Raw genomic sequence first — 17738 nt, 5'->3', positions numbered from 1 at the left:
GGGGGGGGTATGAAGCATAGAGAAGTTGGAATACAGTAGGTTTAACACCAATATAAATAAATAATGAGTTCATTATAGTACCTTAAAGTGGTGGTTTATTTTCTTATACTAACGGAGCTCATGAGATTTTCTGTTGAAATTTTGTGTTGTGAAGTTTTCAAGTTTTGGGTAAAGGTTTGATGGTTTTGGAATAAGGAGTGGCAAGAGCCTAAGCATGGGGATTCCCAAGGCACCCCAAGGTAAAATTCAAGGACAACCAAAAATCTAAGCTTGGGGATGCCCCGGAAGGTATCCCCTCTTTCGTCTTCGTCTATCGGTAACTTTACTTGCACTGCAAAAAAAACACTTCCGTGATGATACATGTTTGTCACAGTAGGTCACGTTTTCTGTCATGCATGTTCATTCATGATGATTTTATGACAGAATCAAGATAGTCATACCTGTGTTGTCGTAGAAGTGTTCCATGACATTACCAAAATTATCATCACGGAAGTGTCCACTTCCATGATGATAAATCGCGCGTTAGAGAAGTGCTTTCGTCAAGGGTGACCGACATGTGGCATCCACCGTAACGGAATGCCGTTAATCTATCGGGTCCGGTTTTGGATCCGATAACCCGTTAATAGCCTGGACCAATTGGGATTTCCACGTGTAAAATCATCATTGGCTGGAGGAAACACGTGTCAGCTCCGCGTTGGCACAGGTGTCACTCATCCAATGGGCGAGATGCGCCTATGATATGTTGACACGTGGACCGGCCCAAAAGTGGCCCATAAAGTTTAAATGGGCCAGCCCAACTAAAGGCCCACAAGATTTTGCGGTCCATAATGGGCCGACCCAACTAAAGGCCCATGAGATTTTGCGGACCATAATGGGTCGGCCCAGCTAAAGGCCCACAAGATTTTGCAGGCCATAATGGGCCGGCCCAACTAAAGGCCCACGAGATTTTGCGGACCATAATGGGCCAGCCCAGTTAAAGGCCCACAAGATTTTTGCGGACCATAATGGGCCGACCCAGCTAAAAGGCCCACGAGATTTCGCCGACCATAATGGGCCGGCCCAACTAAAGGCCCACAATATTTTCATGATAGCAGGCCAGCCCATTAACATACTGCCATGTTTTGGGCCAAATGCCGACCCATATTTGATCCGGTCCATTAATAGCCTGCCACGTTCCGGGCCTAATAAAGGCCCATATGAGATCTGGCCCATTAAAATCATACCACGTTCTGGGCCAAATTACGGCCTAGATCAGGTCCAACCTTTAAGAGGCTTTGGGATAAATTATGGCCCATATTAGATTCGGCCCATCATCTGGACGCTATGCTTTTGGGCCTACTTGATGAAGGCTCATTTAATAATTCGGCCTGATATTAGTTTCGGACTGTTAAAGGCCTATTTAACATTTCGGCCCTATATTTATTTCGGCCTGTTAAAAGCCCGTCATATAGTTGGGCCTAACTACGGCCCGGTTTGCATCCGGCCTGCTCACAGTCGATAATCTGATTGGGACAAACAAGGACCGAGACAATTTTGGCCTGTTGCAAGCCCGTGATTTGATTGGCACAATCATGGGCTGGGGTCTATTTCAGCCTGCTGCCCGCCCGTGAGCTGTTCGACACATTTCAGGCCCAGCCTACTTTTCAGCCTCCTAAAAGCCCATTGAATTTGCTTGCGAAAATAGGGTGAGCGGTTTACTCGGCCTATTAAAGGCCCGAATCTACTAGTGGGCCAGCTTACATTTAGGCCTGTTAACGGACCATGATGACGGGGCGCATGATGCGGATCATACATAGTGATTTGCATGACGGCCCGATTATGTAACGTAATTCTACGGTTTGGCCGGTTTACTGCGAAGACAGGATATATATACAGTAAAATAACTGCAGCATCGTGAATGAGAAAAAAACCTAGACTGTACAATAAACAAATTACGGCATATTACATCCACTGGGCATCAAAGTTCGCCACTATGATAATAAAGCACAAGCAGACAACAGATTACATACACTCGGCATCAAAGAAGTAGCGACTAGACCTCAAACAGTCTGATCTCTGTGCATCAGTGTCATCCCTGGATCGGTAATGCTGGCACGCACAGTACTTGAAGGATTTATAACAGAGTTTCAATCACACACTTATTACAATGAATGTCTCAAAAGAGAACTTATTACAATAAATATGGATTAAGGCCATCTAAAGTCGATAACAGCGGAAGGCTTCGAAGATAAAGTGAGTCCATCAACTCCAACGGCATAACTGAGTGAAAGACAACGACCTATGGCACCTTACTCGTCGTATGAAAAGTCTGCAACATGAACGTTGCAGCCCGAAATGGGTCAGCACATGGAATATGCTGGCAATGTAACACAAGAGAGTAATGAACAGAATAAATGCTATCACTAGATGCATATATGGCTGGTGGAAAGATCTATGGTTACAGTTTTGCATAAAGCCAATTTTTCCCTACAACAAAGGAATACATTTTATTTAACTATCATGGTGGTTGTTAAACATTGAGAAGGTTCCTCCAACTCAATCCCAATTAATCATCATCATTAAACCCAATCAAATTAATTTAAGAGTGATGAGATCAACATGATAATCCAAGAACCAGATACTCAAGATGTCCATAATCGGGGACATGGCTAACCATGATTAGTTTGTACACTCTACAGAGGTTTGCGCACTTTTTCCCACAAGACTCGAATACATCCATGATCGGAGAATCGAGACACAGTCTTTCTGAAACAATAACTCTTTACTCTGGGTGGACAGTTACACCTACTTTCCCTTACATCTGCTAGCCCACCACTGAAAGAGGTCTTGCAACTTACTCAACTATGCTAGAGCCCATAATAGCTTGTGGCTGCACAAGGAAGTTTCTAGCATGAATAATCTTATGATCCCTTTGAGCCTGGGTGGCGGACCGTAGGATGATCACATGGGTACTCCGGGATATCCTAGGACAACACTGGATTCTCCAGGTGCACCGACAACCACTTGGTACTCCAGGGTGCCTTCAAGCAATCCACCCAGATGTGTATTAAAGTAGCCACCTTAAGTTAACCATAAGTAACAACACTCACATCTGTCATGAATCACTCGAACCAAACCACGTCTACGAGCATAGCATAGCAAAATAAGCGTAACGTAGAAGTAACTCCCAAGGTTTGATAAATAACAGGAGAATAGGTACTACCTCATCTACTTCCCAAAACCCACATGTTAATCAGATCCTAACCATGCAAATGTTTGAGGATTGATTTAATGCAATAAAACTGGGTAGTAAAGAGCTATGATCAAAGTGTTACTTGCCTTGCTGATGATCCGTGAAACCTAGAGACTCCTAGTAGCACGCTTCGCACTCCGGGTACTCTATCGCAAACAAACAAGCATACAATAAGCACTCAACTAGAAGCACAGGTAAAACTCAAATAAGAGATCTAACTAGAAAGTTTAAATTAAGAACTCCGGTTTGCAAAAAGAATCAAATCAAACGAAGCAATGAAACTCAAACTGCGAAAGAAACAAGCTTCGTTTTCTAATCTGGACTTAAGTCAAATTTTACAGTAGCAAAACTTGTTTAAGTTGGTTAAACATAAAGAGGGCTTTGAGACGAAACTCTAGGCGCTTGAATCGCCTGATTCCGATAAACAAGCGAAAAGATAAACTAAAACGAAAATGAGGGCAGAAATCGCGATCTAAAATAATCGCAGAAAAGCCCTGGAAAAAGAAAAACTGACGAACAAGCTAATGAATGAATGTTCGCTGTCCGCGGCTAACGGGTGAAAACCGTTCGTTAAAACGAACGTACGAACGGGCGTTTGCTAATTAGCTAAACCAAAAAAATAAGCCGATCTAAAAAACAACCGCGGGTTAAAAAAATGGACGATTTTTCTAACGAAAACCATCGGCGGCGGTGGTGACTACCTCGACGAGGTCCGGCGAGGGGCGGCGGGGTCGGCGGCGGTGGTCTGCGACGGTGACGGGCGGCGCAGATCGGCGGCGGCGGCTAGGGTTTTGGGTGCGGGCGGCTGGGCTGGGGGGTCCCGGGCGGGCCTTTTTGAGATGCCGGCCGGACGAGTCCGGGTCGGGTACGGCCCGACTAAGTCGGTTCTCTTTTTTTTTAAATAATTGCGTGCGCAGAAAAACAAATAAAAGAAATACTAAACTGACTCCAAAAATCCTGAATTAAATTTTCCCCGTCCTCTAAAAATATAGCGGACAAAGTGAACATTTATTTGGGCCTCTAATGCAATTTGGAAAAACGCATATTTTTCCTAATTCAAATAAAATAGAGATAAAACTCCAAATAAAAATCTTATTTGATTTTAATATTAAATTTCCAATATTTCCTTATTTTGGGAAAGTCATTTTATCCCCTCTCTTTTATTTTTGTAAAAGAAATACTTCAAAGAGAAAATAATTAAAATCAAACGATCCTCTTTTCAAAATTTGAGAAAACTCAAATATGAAAATAACGAAAGCCCCAACTCTCTCCGTGGGTCCTTGAGCTGCGTAGAATTTCTAGGATCAAGCCAAAATGCAATAAAATATGATATGCAATGATGATCTAATGTATAACATTCCAAATTGGAAATTTGGGATGTTACAAAAGATCGCCACCAGTGCAAATAAACACACCGACAAAATAATATACAAAACCGGCATCACTTCAATAGAGTTCAAGAAAGGTTAGCCCTGCTCGGGAGCTGCAGCGCAAGTAGCTGAGCAAGCTGATGAGACTGCGCTTGTTTGACACTTATATGCTCCTACTCTGAAAGATAAACAAACAGGCAGATGACAGGTTTTGCACATATAAGTATCAGTGCTGACAATTCATCACATTTCTTACCGAAGAATAAAGTGACACCATTTAAAATAGCATTAACCCAATATGGTATTGTTCAGGTCAAGACATGGGAGGAAATGACATTGTGAAGGAGTTGGCAGCTTCACGACACCACTGGATTACAGATCAAGAACTCATAAGTATCAATGGTCAGTGTGCTATCAATTTATCCCATTTCAGATTGGCAAATAAAGAGACGGTTTAAATAATAGTAGAATGATATGACATTGTTCATAGTTAAGACATTGCAGAATATGACATTGTGCTGTAGTGGGTAGGTTCACCACACCACTAGATTATAGATCAAGAACAAAAGCATACATGCAGTGCAGAAGAAGATCACTTACTCTGTATAGTTTAATTTACATGGTATGAAGAAGGAACTTGGTTGTACAACTGAAAACTTAAATTGATAAGGACAAACTTTTATTTATGAACTACATAATAAACTTTAAACATGCAATTTGATGCAAACACCAAAAATAAACTACTGTTGCAGTCATGCCTAACCAAATATACACAACAAAGTTTGAAGGCTTGAGAAGGACAAACTTACATTATTGGTGAACACAGGCTCTATAAAGCCCTTGTCCATGCTGATGGGGGGGGGGCACTTCAAGTAGTTTACCACATAATCTTCTTCATAAGCATTGTCTTTATTCTACATTTTGCTAAGAGTAAATATAGATGTGATAATATAAGAAAAAATGGAGAATATTTAAGATAAGATGAAGAGTGATGCTACATAACCAAGTAGCTAGAAATGTAAGTACAATGATACAGGTAAAAGGTACAGCCAAGGGCAATGCAGAGCTAAACTTCTTCAGTACCATCGGTGTTATCCAACCTTATGGTAAGAGTAAATATATATTTGATGTGTAGAAAATGGAGGGCAAAGGAAAATAAGCTGCAGAGTGATGGTACATGAACAACTACTTGTCAATATAAGTACACTGATAAAGGATAACAGGTACTTACAAGAACAATGCAAAGCTAAACAATTTCATTGGCATTGGATATATTCTACGCTAATGTAACCATTCATACAGATCAGATAATTTGGAGCGAACAATTGATAAGCAAGCTATCATGCATACTGTTGTCACATAATGAACCAGGTATGTATGCAAGTACGGTGATACAGGACAACATGTACTAACAAGAGCAAAGTAGCGGGCAGCATATTTGCGATATCCTGTCATTCTTTTCAAACCGGAATTCTTCTTCGAGCAGATTTCCTGCAAAAAAGATCCATAAGGCACATGCAGAAAAGTAGAAGTTCAAATTGTCATGCGATATCATAGACAGTACGTCATCTTGGGAACGAGACCAGTGCATAACAAGGTTTTTCCATTCAATGTCTTCTAAATTTAGCACAGGAGACTTCACCAAAAAATCATTTATAGACTTGCCATCAAAGTGTGATTTCCTCAGGTAACACCGATACTGCTGCAATGCTTCCTTGAAAAGCGCAAGCAAGCTTTTCTCGTCATGACTATCCAGATTGACCCTCGCCTACTTACAACAATGTAACATAAATCATCGATGTGTTCAATCAGCAGAAAACAGGAAAATAATCACCATGAATAATAGCACTTACACGTAAGTGGGACAGGAAGATGTGAAAATGGTGTTTGTTTTCACTATAATCTTCCCATGATGGGAATATATGCACGTAGTCCCTAACAGCATTGATGGTACTGAAGAGGATATTCTAATATAGGGGCGCCCCTGTAAACACTTGTGTGCTATCACTGGATTCTGATGAGAGAGCTCATGTGTGCTGTAATATGGTGCGTGCATTAATATAATCTGGCACAAGTACACAAAAAATAGGCTCCAAAAGTAAGGATAGTTGGCAGATGATAGATTCATAATATACTGTATAGAGAGTTTATTGCCAAACCATGATAACAAGAGCACACAACAACTAGGCAGATCATAGTGTACATAAAAGGGGTACACCATAACCACGATATATAAATCGGGAAAGTGGAAGTGGCTTGAAAATACGGTGTTGTATTGCCGCTAGTAATTGAAAGCATGGCGATCACGTATAGGCCAGCTCTATCAGCTATTGACTGCAGATGTCCCTGCTCCCCTTCCTGACAAGGAACATACTGTACGTACTAAATACAAAATAACAAAAGAGGAAAATGTTAAAGAACATAAGAGGAAGCATATTCTTGAGGTTCCGCTTCATTGCATACAATGTTGGTTGCCCATTCATGATGAATCATAGTGCCCAAAGAAATGCAATTCCATGCTGTCTCTCTATATGTGGCAATTTTGAACAAGAGTCATTAGGATCATATTCTGAACAAGAGTCAACAGGTGGGGAGCGTATGAGTTTCATTGCATCCAGAATGGCACTCAATGCCTTGATGCCAATTTTGTAAGTCATTGCAGTGTTTAGCTTCAAGAGTGGACAGCTGCTAGTGCGACACAAAGCAGCTACACATATCATAGTGTAGATATAACGGGAAAACCTTAAGCATCAGAGTAAAATTAGCCAAGTGGAACTTGCTGGAATATATGTGCTAGTATTGTCGGTACGGCTAGAAAGGCTTCAGATACCAGCTCTCTTCAACTGAAGGTGCGGTACTATTAACATTAGTGTAACTCTCAAAGGCGACACAACTCCCCGCATTTCCTTGTTATTCTTATAGGATTCAACTGGGCAGGCCACTACAAATCCTATTCCTATGTTTACAAAATCCTATGAATCATAGAGGCCCGAAGAGTTCAAATTGTAAATCACAACCGACCGTATAGACCTCTACACTATAAATGTCCCTGCTCATCTTCACTACAAGGAACACACTGTACAACTATCATACTCCCTACGTTCCAAAATATAAGTCTTTGTAGAGATTTCCTCTATGGATCACATACAGATGTATCCAGATACATTTTAGAGTGTAGATTCACTAATTTTGCTCCATATGTAGTCCATGGTGGTATCTATACAAAGACTTGTATTTAGGAACGGAGAGACTACTTATTAAAGAAGAACGGAAGAGGAACATGCTAAAGAAGAGCAAGCAGATTTTGTATAATAAAATGTTCATTGCGCAGTGCCCACACATGATGAACCAGAGCGCATTAAGAATGCAACTCCCTGCTGTCTCTCTATATGTGGTGCACATGCTTTTCGAAAGTAAAGTAGGAACATTAGATGGCCAATTAAACGTTATCTGTTTTAGTAATATCAACATCATATCAGATTCGTATTTGAGCAACAAGTTTGGAATTATGAGTGGCACGTTGTTTAGTTTGATGGATTCAGGAGCAGTGCTAAGCAGGTACGATGATGGTACTGAATATAAAGGCATGTCTGCATGCAAGTTGCGTGACTTTTGTCATTTGGTTCAGTCGACCATTTCAGGCGCTTGGATGAAGATCCTACGTCTCCTAACCCTTCTTCTTCCTCGTCTCTTATTCTTCCCATACAGAACACCGCACGGGCCGCCGGCCGGACCACCGGCCCCCACCGCCTGTGTTCCTCTGCCATCCCACCCCCACCCTCGCCCCCACCCGCGTCGAGTTTTCTTCGTTCGATGAGGCCCCACCACTGCCCCCACAACCACCGTCCCCACTTGAGTCCCTTCCTTCACACCGGCAAACTCCCGGCGAGCTATGAAAAATCGACTGACCCAATTTTGAAATTTAGTTTACTGTGATTTAACTAGTGCGGAATATAAAAGGGGGAAAATCATAAGCATTGGGAGTATAGTGTTGAGCATGCCATGGCGGATCTGTAGGTGCAAACCGGACAAAGGCAACTTCGCAACCAATGTTAGCTTTTAACTAGCAAGTAAGTGATGGACAAAAAATCAGAGTAAAGCAGTGGCGATATATTTTCTTGATGCGATAAATAAGTTGAGCAGATACGAAAGAGTACCGCCTATGGTGTGGCGCCGTGTACGCATTTGCTGAGAATTTGATGGTGCTGCGGTAGCGATGGCTGTCGGTGGCGTGGAAGCAGATCTAGGAGGGTAGACGGTGGCGGTGGGGTGCGGTGGATGAGATGGTCGTAGGAGCGGCGCCGGCAAGGTGGATGACGGCGGGGATGAAGCGAGAGGACGGGATGCAAGGATCCCAGTCCGAAGCCGTGGATGAGAGAGGTCGATCTCTTGTAACGGACGGTGGCGTCGGGGTATCAGCTCCAGCATGGTGGAGGAGGACGGTGGTGGATGGGGTGGCGAACGGAGGAGGCTGCGGTGGAGAGGGTGTTTTGGCGCCCACAGAGAATGAATGGGGAAATGGAGGTAGAAAGGAGGGGGGAACCATGTCTTCAGGGCGCGCTTGTCTCAAATGCGAGGAAATTTACAAACTTAGCCCCCATTTCAAATTTCCTACATCACATCAATATTAGTCGGTTGGGGATAGGACGGTATCTCGCATACACCAAATATTTGCCGACGAGAGTTTGTTTTCGGTGCCCACCGTGTATGAATTGGGGAAGGAGTCGATTTCGGCCGAGGAGACACTGTGTTTTGGCGCCCACCGTGTGTGAATCCAGGTGAGAGGCGGTTATGTCAGGTTTGAGTGAAATTACAAACCTACTCCTATCGAAACCTATAGAAATCGAGCCAATAAGCTTTGCGTGGCAGGGATAGGCAGTAGGAATTTCCATCTCGGAGATTTTGGTTTCGGGCGGTTACTGCGACTTTCCCCGCGTCATTCAAATTTTGCAGAGTGCACGTTTATTGTGCCAACTCAATTCGAATCCCGTTTGTATACCCTTTTTCGGGCAGGATTTATTTTCGATTGGAATAAAATTCTATACGCATCATTTTTTATATATACTTTCAAAAGCTCAACACCCTTTATACATAAATATGGTTTACAAATGGCATGATCTCAGATTCATAAGGTTGTATCCATCAATTTGGATTTTCAAATATTTGAAACCACTTTATGTTGAAATCCAATGTATGCATTCCTCACTAATTTTCTCCAATTAATGTGTGTTTCATGCGGGTTTCTTTTACTTCTCAAACATGTATAATGGGTTTCACACACGCAACATATAGTGTAATCTAGTCCCCTCAGCTTCTCCCCACGGTCTCTCTCCCTCTGCTCCACCTGCCACCGCTGCAAACCTCGAGATGGCCCGCTACCCTTGCAACCCGCTCCCCCACCTTCCTCCTGGCACTACGATCATCCCCCCTGGCCCTCTCCGTGCTCGCCGTGGATATGTGGTTCTTGGAGGTGACCTCCCGATGGTCTGTGATGAGTGGGCAATTGCCACGCTCATCCCCGAGGTATCTGCCGAGGAGTTTCATGGCACCATTGCTCTGATCACGAACTACCTGGAGGGACGTGGATGGTGCATCAACTACACATCCCGCTGTGGTATGGGTACTGCTTTGGTTCAGTTTACAACTGCCTGCTCGCGTGATACTGCTATCAGTCTTAGTCCGTTTCAGATTGGGGACTCTGTTCTTAGAATTAGCAAACATGATAGAGGTCTTAATTATCGAAGCATTACTTTCACACATGATGTTTGGATCCTACTTATGAACTATCCATTAGAATGCTGGGATGTTGGGGTGATTAGCCGCACTGTTTCACCATATGCTCGCTTTCTGATCTGGAACAAAGATCCAAGGGACAAAGCAAGGGTTATTGTTAAGCTCAGGGTCATGAATGTTGACAATATTCCAGTTAGCTTAGTAGTACTGAGGAATCTTGATGATGTTGGCTATGGTGATTCATGGACTTGCCCAATTTATATTTTGTCGAGGGATCTGATTGGTCAGCAAGGGGGTGATGAGGATCCATTGCTACCTGATGGTGGAAATCCTCACCCCCTTCCTCATGTTCATGGAGGTTTTTGGCATGATGAGGTTTTAGGGAATATACATATGGATCAGGTTGTTAATAATCCTCATAATGAGAACCTTGGTGCACCTTATGAGGATGTTCATGTTGTCCATAATGATAATGTGAACCATGCTGCTATTCACCTGGCTGCTGCTACTGAACCTATTACTGCGGATCATGTTGAGGCACCTGTTTTGGAGGAAGTAAGGGCACCTGTCCAGATACACTCTAGTACACTCTATGTTGAACCTCATGAGACACTTGGGCCTGATTACATCCCAATTAATCCTGTATCTTCACATCCCAGCTCTCAGAAAGTTCCAAGTCCCATGTTTATCCCCAAGAGCTGCAGCATGAACTACAATGACATACCATCCTCTAGCAGTTCCCAGCCTATGCAGACTAGCAACATTGCTATTGAGGGTGCTACTGAGCACATCAATGTTCTTCAGGAACTTATTGGTAACCTGGTGACAAATGCTCAGTACATCATCCCCAAACTTGGTGGCAGCCAGATTGTCAATGCTTCCTGCAATGTGGTTGATGTTGTGGGCACAAATGGTAACAATAAAAGATGTTATCTACAGATCCAAACCATCCAGAATGAGCTAGCTAAGAATGCCAGCTCTGTCAGCATTGAGGAGATCACATGCCAGGAGTTTAATGAAGTCTAGAAACCCTCTAACAGGCAGAAAAAGAAGAAGATCATTGATGACTCTTTCTGCAGGAGGAGCAACAGGATTGCCAAGCTCACTAGGGGCTTCAAAGACCAGTCTGCTTCAGATAATTCCATCAATAATGATGTTAAGATTGATCATAGTAATGAACAGGCCCCTAAGAAACTGAAGAAAGATATATCTGTTAATCTGGGACCTCAGTTTGATGCTGTGATTATTAATAAGCAGGCACCTCCACCACCTGAATTTCCTATGAAGACCCTGCAGACTATTGGCACAGGTCCATGTAAGATGGCACCTCAGGATGTGTCTCCTAGTGCTCTGCACTATGATAGCTCTGATGATTAGGATCCACTGCTATGATGTGGGCTTTGGTGGCTCCCCTAACTGCCATCCTGTTATGATTTCCATGCTTTTTGCTTCATCTTCCATGTCATTTGGATGCCTGCGTGCATCATCTATCAGTATGGTGTGTAATAATTATACCTTGTGCTACCTATATTATTGGAGACTGCATGTCAGAAGCTTATGCTGTTATAAATGTTTGTTCAGTCTGGTTATCTCCTACCTGTCAATATTCCAACGAGTATTATACAGTGTAATCTCTTATACCTCGGACACTTGCTGCAATAGCAAGATTCACAGATCATGCAGGAGTACATATTATGCTATTCATAATATGTCACAATATTACCACCTATACATTTGCCATGAATAGAAGTTGGAATATCCTTAATTGGAATGTTAGAGGTATAAACTCCACAACTAGGTGGAATGATATTAGAAAGAAAATTGATGAAAGTGCTTGTTGTATATTGACTTTTCAAGAAACCAAGAGAGATACTTTTAACATTGCTTATATCAAGAATTTTTGCCCCAAGAGGTTCAACCAATTTTGCTTCTCACCTTCTATTGGCAACTCTGGAGGTTTGATTACTATTTGGAATGGCAACTTAATGAAGGGCAAAGTGATATCCCAGACCTACTATCAGATCACCATTGAGTTTACATCTAATCTGGATAATACCTGCCGGTATCTCACTAATGTTTATAGACCTAACAGCATTGAAGGTAAACATGAATTTACTGATTGGCTTATGGGTCTGAATATGAACCAGTCTAAGTTATGGATGATTCTGGGTGATTTTAATTTCATAAGAAGTCCTGACAATAGAAACAAACCTGGTGGTGATCCTGCTAGTATGATGACTTTTAATAATATCATTGTCAACCTAGATCTGGCTGAAATCCCACTCAAAGGAAGAGCCTTCACATGGAGCAATAAACAAGATCAACCTCTATTGGAAAAGTTAGACTGGATTTTTACCAGTTCCCACTGGACTACTGCCCATCCATCTACTATGGCTATTCCATTAGCTAAAATTTCTTCTGACCATGTACCTATCAAAATCCAGATTGACAGCAATATTCCCAGAAGCCAAATATTCAGATTTGAAGAGTATTGGACTGAATTCAGTGGTTTTATTGAAATAGTGGAGAAACATTGGTTGAATTCCACTCATTTCTCTGATTCTGCTAAGAATTTAAACTCCAAGTTTAAAGCTATCAGAAGAGGTTTGAAATCATGGAGCAAGCAATACTCCCAACTGAACAAAATCATTGAAAATTGTTGTTTCTATGTGAAATTATTTGATGGCATTGAGGATCAAAGACCACTAGTTAGGGTGGAAAAGAATTTTTGGAAATTGCTCATCAAACATACAAACAAGTTGCTGGAGGCTAAGAGAATCTACTGGAGAATCAGGGCAAACATCAGATGGGCAAAACTTGGTGATGAAAATACCAAATTCTTTCATGCAATTGCTACTTATGTATTTAGGCACAACTACATCACATATCTTATGACTATGGATGGGCAACAAGTATTTGATCATGATCATAAAGCTGCTATACTATGGGCTTCTTTTAAAGATAGGATTGGTACTGAAACAATCTACACACAAAACTTTGACATATCCCATCTTGCTATGGAGGAGGATCTTTATGATCTAGACATGCCCTTCAGTAATGACGAAATTGATGATATCATCAATAAAATGCCCAATGACAAATCTCCTGGACCTGATGGTTTTAATGGCCTGTTTATGAAGAAATGCTGGCACATAATCAAGCAGTACTTCTACAAATTCATCAATGATTTCTACAATGAAATTGTTTCCCTAGCTCCTGTTAACACTGCCTACATAACTTTGATACCCAAGAATGACAATCCTGAAACTCCTGATGATTATAGGCCCATCTCACTTGTAAGTATGCCTATCAAAATTCTTACTAAACTCCTTGCTAATAGAGTTCAGCAGATTATTATATCTAGAATTAGCAAGAATCAATATGGGTTTATTAAGACAAGGAATATTCAGGATTGCCTTGCATGGAGTTTTGAATACATACATATGTGCCACAAATCCAAGAAAGAGATCATTATTTTAAAGATTAAATTTGTTAAGGCTTTTGATAAAGTGAACTACAAGGCTATCTTATTCATGATGAAGCATCTGGGTTTTAGCACCAAATGGATTAGATGGGCCTCATCTATCCTATCTACTACTTCTACATCTGTCATCCTTAATAGTGTTCCAGGTAAATGCATACACTATAAGTGTGGTGTCAGGCAAGGAGATCCTTTTCCCCCTCTTCTATATGTTATGGTTGGAGAATTATTGCAAATCATGGTTAATGATGCTTGGAGAAATGGAACATTATCTCTACCCATTGAGACTAATTTTACTGAATGTTATCCCATCATACAATATGCTAATGACGCCCTCGTTATCCTGCCTGCTGATGAGGTAAAAATTAGAAGTTTCATTGAGATACTTGACAATTTCTCAAAATTCACTGGGCTTGTTGTAAACTATAGTAAATCTGCCATGGTACCAATCAATATGCCTGATGATAAAGCTCAGGAGCTGGCAAATACCTTCAACTGTAAAAAAGAAGCAATTCCTTTCACATATCTTGGTCTACCAATGGGATCTACAAGACCTAAAGTGGCAGATTTGATGCCCATGGTATCAAGACTTGATCATAGACTTTATGGCATTACTTCTTTAATGTCATACTCTGGGAGACTTGTTCATCTCAAATCCATAGTTGCTGCTCTGCCATTTTTTTCTATGTGTAGTATAAGAGTACCATTCACCATATTGGACCACTTTGAAAAGTCTGGCAAGAATTTTCTTTGGTATGGTAAGGATATCAACAAAAAGGGTAATTGTCTTGTTAAATGGGATAATGTTTGCTTGCCAAAAAAGGCAGGGGGCCTGGGTGTGTTAGATCTGAGAACACAAAACAAAACTCTGCTTATTAAATTTCTTTACAAATTCTTCAATAAGCATGATATTCCCTGGGTTATCCTTATATGGAACAATTACTATGACAATGATGAGGTACCTAGTTTCCCTACCATGGTGGGATCTTTTTGGTGGAGAGATTGTTGTTCTAATTTGCAAGACTTCAAAAACATGACTATATGCTATGCTGGGAGAGGTGATACAATTAAGCTATGGTCAGATAAATGGTGTTCTCATACAATATCATAGTCAATGCCTCAACTATTTTCTTATGCAAAGAAGGCTGACACAACTCTTGCATCTGTCAGCAACATGGAGGATAGTGAATTTTATGAATTGTTCCACTTGCCTATGTCTTCTATCGTTGTACAAAAGAGTACCAATCTTAGAGAGCTCATCAACAACAGAGAGAACCAGTAGCTATCAGATTCTTGGAAATTCTATTGGGGTGACACAAAGTACTCTAATAAGAGAATATACCTTGAACTCATGGGAAATCCTGTTGATGCACCTAAACCTTATCAATGGATATGGAAATCACGCTCTTTGCCCAAGCATAAATTCTTCTTCTGGCTCCTATTACAAGACAGATTAAACACCAGAGACCTACTCAACAGGAAGAATTTCTACATTGAGACTAGTAAGTGTGAATTATGTGATGATGAACCTAATGAACATCTAATGCACCTCTTTTTTAGCTGTGATTTCAGCCAAATCTTCTGGATGAACATTGGCTACCAATGGAACACTGATCATAACCTTATGGATATGCTCCTGGAGGGAAGGAAGCAAGATACCCATGGATGCTTTAAAGAATGTTTGATTGCTGGATGCTGGAGTCTCTGGAAACACAGAAATAGCATTATTTTTGATCACAAGGTCACGAATATGGCATATTGCATTGCCACTTTCAAGGAGCACTTCAACATGATTATAAAGAAGGCTAAACCTGGATTGAAAGAGGGCATGCAAAGCTGGCTAGATCATTTGTAGACCTTCTATTATCCTGTAATATATCCATCATGTAAATCCACATGTAACTGTTCCCCTCTTATAATGAAAATGAGAATCACAGTGGGGGTCTTCCCCACTGTTTTTGTCAAAAAAATGTTTAGACATTAATTGCATATAAACCATGCATTGTTTCTAATTAAAGAATTTATGGATCACAAATATTGATAAACTATATAACATTACATGTGTCCCCAAATTCAAATGATATGCATGTTTGATACACCAATATGCGTTATGATATTATTGATGTCGTGATCTCCAGTTTAAATATTTGAATCCCCTTTAATATAGATATTCGTCTCATATAGCTATCACTCATAATTATATAGGAGTATCTCTCTAGACCTATACACGTTTATCGTCTCTCGGGTATCTCTCGTGGTACTTGTATGTCGACAATGATCTTTTATCTTTGTAACACACTGACGGTACTCTCTCCCTCGACTTTCATCACTCTATCTCTCTCTAAGTATATCTCGCTCCCTGCTATGTGTCTCTAACTATGATTCTCCATGTGGAATCTCTTTCTCTCACACAAACACAAAACTTTGTCTCCCGGGGTCTCATTTCTCTCTACTATTCCCCTATGTGCCACTCGCACACCCCTCACACTGAGATGTCTTTCGCTCCTTAGGTATGAGAACCTATGACTCTTCCTCTTAAACATCTCTTTCTCACACACAAACACAAACTCTGTCTCCCAGGGTCTCATATTTCTCCACCGTTCTCTTGTATGTCGCTCGCACACACACTCTCTCTCCCTAGAGATATCTTGCGTTCCCTCATATGTCTCTCTAGCTATCACTCTCGTTGTGAAATATCTTTCTCTCTCGCAGACACAAAACTCCAACTCTCGGGATCTCATTTCTCTCTGATATTTGTTTGTATGTGACTCACATGCACCCTCTCTCTATTTCTCTCACACCCACACACATAACTCATCCTTCTGATCCACTCGACTCCTATCTCTAATGCACACTAGGTAGCATCTTTATCTTTCTATTTATCTGTTTCTCCATCAACCTTCTTTCTCGCCCTCACTCTTGCTTCCTATCACGCACACTACATATGTTTCTCTCTACATGCAGTCAAGTGCCCTCCTTTTATCTTTCTCACACACACACACATAACTTCACCCTCTGAACTACCCGGCGGTCATCTCCAACACTCAAACTAGCGGATCTAGCTAGCATCTCCATCTCTGTATCTATCTGTAGTTTCTCCGTCAATATTTCTTCCCGCATGCAGTCTTGCTTCCTATCACCCACACTATATATGTCTCTCCATATATATGCATTTATAGGTTGATCTCTTTTGCACAATCGTTGTGTCTCACACCCTCTGCTCGCCATAGATGCATGCTCCAACCCACACCACTATCTCTTAAAGACAAAAACACATGCTCAATTGTCGGGCCTTCTTCCCTGCACTCTCACATGCATGCATACTTTCATACCAATCCGTCTCTCCCATGTCGTTGATCTTATGACTTATGTCTTCTTTCTTTTATCTCGATCATGCGCGCGCACACACACATCCCACGTATACATGTATACCTCTCGAAAATGCACGTTCAAGGTCTCTATGTCTCCATACATAGTTAATTACCCTCAACCCTAACGCCACATCGAATCACTCTCTTCTTGTGTGCACATAAGTTACGCCTGGATAGGTAAAACACACACTCACACTTAACAATCTCCTTCTAGCTACCCCCTGTCACTCTTCCCCTATATCCTCGAAACCAATAATACCATCCCTTCGTTTAATTCCCGCCTACATGCACCATTGATATATAGTAGTCTTCCTCGGTGTCTCTCGAACAAACACGTTCTCTCGATATCGACTCCTCTCACGCGCACACACCTTCTCTTCCCTCTCTACGGGCCTTTTCTCTCTCGCACCCCATCGTTGGTGGCCTCTGCCATACACATCACCTCTCTATGATGAAGCCACACACACTTAAATTACATCCGCCACCGAGGACCCCGCGACACACACACACACACATACACAAACACACACACACCCACACATGCGCACTCA

This window comes from Triticum dicoccoides, chromosome 7B (genome assembly GCF_002162155.2).
Source record: "Triticum dicoccoides isolate Atlit2015 ecotype Zavitan chromosome 7B, WEW_v2.0, whole genome shotgun sequence".
Lineage (NCBI taxonomy): Eukaryota > Viridiplantae > Streptophyta > Magnoliopsida > Poales > Poaceae > Triticum > Triticum dicoccoides.
The sequence above is the reverse complement of the archived record's forward strand: the minus strand, read 5'-3'. Positions refer to the sequence as shown.